The sequence below is a fragment of the Lycorma delicatula genome, chromosome 3 (genome assembly GCF_047948215.1).
Source record: "Lycorma delicatula isolate Av1 chromosome 3, ASM4794821v1, whole genome shotgun sequence".
NCBI lineage: Eukaryota > Metazoa > Arthropoda > Insecta > Hemiptera > Fulgoridae > Lycorma > Lycorma delicatula.
This window is the reverse complement of record NC_134457.1, coordinates 114,237,376-114,242,004: the sequence shown is the minus strand read 5'-3', so window position 1 is coordinate 114,242,004 and position 4,629 is coordinate 114,237,376.

Below are 4,629 nucleotides of genomic sequence, written 5' to 3'. Positions count from 1 at the left end.
ATAAAGATTAGTTAAACATTCCATATTAATTTCCAATAAACTGTTTTCATAGGATCCCTCACCTTCAGTTTATATTAAATTCTACATTTATTATATTATAAAATATTCTTTTAATCATTTGCCTTTTTTTTTAATTATAATGTTTTGTTTTGTTAAATTTTGAATGATATTGTTCTGTGTTCACAGTTCAATCAGGATATTGGGAGACTAACAAATACAAATGTTTATGTAAATATGACAAAATAATAATAATAAACGGAAATAAATAACAACAAACTATAACTTAAAACCTAGTGATGATGCATATTTTTGCTATATTTACAATATTTTTTTTTAGGGTACCTATTTAATAGATGAAATCTTATGTTATAGCCGGCCAAACCTATTACCTGCACGGCTCTTAGAGCGCACTTAGCAGCCACGCATCTAATGTTTTGGTAGGATAATATTATTATGAGGTCAAGTAAAACATAGACTCACGCGAGACAAGAATGGACTGTTCTTGCGTCCCATATGCCTACTGCAGCACTCCCACTAAGTAATTAAATTACGCATCTCATTGATGCACTCAATGCAACAGTTTAGTTTTTTATTTATTTGTGCAAAATTTAATGTGTACCATGCCTCCCAAAAAAAAGGTGTCTCTATGTGGATAGCTGACGACTATCCTGGAACATTTACATATGACGGAGCGGAACGTTTTATTTTGTCAAGTTTGCAAGAAAAATACTTTGTGCACAAAAAAGTTCCAAATAGACAAGCATGTTAAGACAAGTCTTCATATTGTGCAAGATTGCAAAAGAAAGGCCCATGACAGCAACTTATAACAGCAGCAAGTAGCAGTGATTTCACTTCCAAAGGTAAACAAAAAAACCACTTTTGCACATGGATTTACGTGAAGCATTGCTTACAAGTAATATTCCTCTTCACAAACTTACAAATCCTACCTTCAAAGATTTTCTGCAAAAAATTTAAATAAAATGATTTCATCAACAAAGAAAGTGTTTCTTAAGACACCTGCTTGCAATAAGGCCTATAAAGAAAAACTGCCAAATGTGCCTTTACCTCTCGAACCAGTGGTAACTCAATGGGAAACGTGAATTGAAGCTGTACTGTTTTACAATGAACATTTTGAGGCTCTCAAAGGTGTAATAAACTACTTTGAAGTAGTTTTGCTGTTAACTACTGAAGTAGTTATAGTGCAGAGACTGTAGCAGTTTGTCAGTCCAAGGAAGCATTTAACGATTCTGGTACAAAAAAAAACATAGCTGTGATTAGCACTCATTTTTCCCACATACCTGTGAGTATTAAAAAGCTTGAAACTCAAGGCTTGGCCTTGACTGAATCTATTCAGTTAATGAATAAATCCATCAAATGAACTCCACATTGCCAGAGGTATTTCCATGTAAACTTAAAGAAAAATTTGAAAACATTTTGAATGATAACCCAAGCTTTGAACCTTTGTGTCAAATTGATAGTTTTATTAAGGGGACGGTGTACTTTTGCCAGAAACAGTAAGTGCTAACATAGCACCCAAATTCAAATACTGCCCAGTTACCTCAGAGGATGTGGAATGATCCTTTTCCACTTACTGCTTACTGAACATTTGGAACAGTACCTGGGTTTATAAAAGTAACAAAATGTTAAATAATTGTTAATTATTGAATTTATCGATATATTATTCAACTACTTACTAATCGTATGCTGATTTTGAAATTAAAAAACTAAAAATTACTATTTTTTATTTAAAGTTGCATATTTTAAGCATTTTTCATGCTTATTTCAAGATTTTTATGTTTCATATAACCATAAAAATTATGGTTACAACATACAACATAAATTATTATGTTATATGTATAATAATAATAATCAATAAATTGCTTAAAAAATAGAATTTCCAATAAAGACAGGATTTATTTAAAGTAGTTAAATCATAAAAACCAGAATACAGTCCCATTGACTAAAGACATAATGACTGCTAATATTAACACAACATAAATTTAGAAATATTAGAAATTATTAAAGATGAAAAATAAATTAAAATTAATAGAAAAGTATTACATGTATAATATGGGTTAAATAATCACAGCAGTCGATGCCTGCACATCTCGTTAAATAAAAAAAATTTACATATATAAATACAAACAAGATTTCAAGTTGATAAACCAAAAGTTGTGTTTGAGGGAGAGAGACTTATAAAATTTGCAACAAATAGCAGCACTCGGTATAATAAATTAATATGAAATTTTCATTATAATGTTACAGTTTATTTCAGTATTTTTAATAAGCAATCTAATTGAATTTAATCATGTCAGGATGCAAGATCCTGCAAAACTACTTTTATGATAAAACTAAGGTAAGTAGTGTCTTATCTCAGTATTTTGTATTAGGTGGTTTATATTAATAAAATTTATATATATGTTATTGTCTAATAAATTTGTTAAGCATATTACTAGCAAAAAAATGGATTCTATTCTATCTTTTTAAAGAACTGTAAATGTTTATTTACTAACTAGTCTTAGTAAACCATATCGTTTGGGAATAAAATTTTGATTTCTGGGTGAGAAGGTAGGTAGATAGGTTTTGATTTCTAGGTGAGAAGAGCTGCCTCATAATCTGATTTTTCTGTAGCTCTTGCAATGTCTGAGGGAGCAATAGCTCCTAGAAATTGAAGGGTGAAAAAAAGTAAGTATAAAAAGGCAGCAGTCAAAGGGTCATTTAATAAATGGGCTCCCACTCAGTACTATAATTAAATGCTCCTAGGTTAATATTCACATTGGTTAATAGCAGTCATTGTCACTGGAGAAAAAAAAACTGAAATTGAAGAATTGAGGATGTCAGTTTAATTTTTTGCATTCCATGCTATCTCTATTTTGATTAAAAACCAAGTGTTTTGAAGCCAAACATAACAAATTTTCCCTTCATTTCATTTTGGAAATGATCCTCCTTTTAAACTACAGATGATTGGAGTGGTTAAAAAGTCTACTTATTGCAAGTAATCTCAATTGCAATATTACATGGCTGTATGTATTAAAACCCTAATATATGCTAGTATAATTGTTAGATAAGCAAATTTTTACTTCTAGTAACTAGATCTTTTATTTATTTTATACTTATGATTTCATATTATAACTAAATTTCAGGTACTGAATGTATAATTTTGTCATTGCTTTCAGACTACTTCACACTATCTATAGATAAATATTTTTTTAAAGTTCTTAAATCGATTAATGACTTTCTTTCAAATTTCATGAAAGTTGACTTCCAGATCAAAAGCACAAAGTTTGCTTCTTCAGTAGTTATTGTTCAGTCACCTTAAAAGCGACTAGAGAACTCGTTTTTGTTTTTTCTTCATATGCCACATAAGCTTGAAGCTTGTCTGTGAGATATGAAAATATAATTTTGTAGCGTATGTCATGCCTGGCCGGCACCTCCATATGAAAGGCCGAGATGTTACCACTTTGCCACAGAGATAAGCGGAGTGGTGAATTAGTGTAGTATTAACTAATAATTAGTTGAATAGTATATTTTTTATTTGTTATACCAACAAATTTAGCAAGTTCATAACAATTTTGTACAAACAAAAGATGTTAATATCATTGTGTTCTCTTTATAAGGTGATTTGTAAAGTTTCATTCTGCTGCTTGTAGTGCTTGAATGTGCACTTCACATAAGGATGAATGTACATTCAATCTGTCTGATGTAATACAGCTAATAAAGATTTCTTTGGATGCTGTGATTATCAGTGTGTGTTTTGGTAGTTTGCTGTAAAATCCTGTATATGATGTTTGCAGTTTTAAGTATGACTATCTTCCATCCTGAAAATTGCAGTTTTACATTAGTGTTATTGGTTAGATGTATGTATGTTTCTATGAAATTAAAAGAAAATTCGTAATTTAAAAAAAATGTTTCATGTTATTTATATTATTTTGGTTCATCTTAGTAGAAAAACTAATTTTTGAACTATTTTCTTTTTTACATTGCCCAAAATTTAGGGACATGAATATTTGTTTATAAGTGACTTATGTAACTGAAATTTTGTCATGCATCATTTTATATCTAGGCTCAGAATCTGACCTTAACATATAGTTTTTGTTTAATTTTAATACATCTTAAGTTGCTATGATTATAATTTTTTTCAATTGTTTGGTTAATAGCCGACAGAAGGCTCATGATGACTTGATCTGTTAGGATGAATTGAATTTAAATAATGATTGTAATAATATAATTTTTTAAATGTTACATTTTTTTATAAATTTTATTTAATTTATATTCTTTAGCTTCATTTAAAATTTAGGTAAGAGTCAAGGAATATTACTCGAAAAAAAGCTGTTTCCAAGAAATCATTGTTTTGAGAAATAAAAAAGAAATGGAATGCAGAGGAACGTAAACTTCATTAAGGTTGTACGGTTTACTAGAATATATAATCACATATTCCTTTTTACCAATGTTTTGTGTGAAAAAATTTACAAGGGACCGCCAGAAGGAATTTCCTTTACAAACCAATATATAGTCAAAATCGGTCCACTTGATGTAGAATACGTCTTTAAAATACATTAAAAATAAACATTGGCAACATCGGATAAAAAATAAAAACAAACTTCAATGTTATATTATTTTACTCATTGG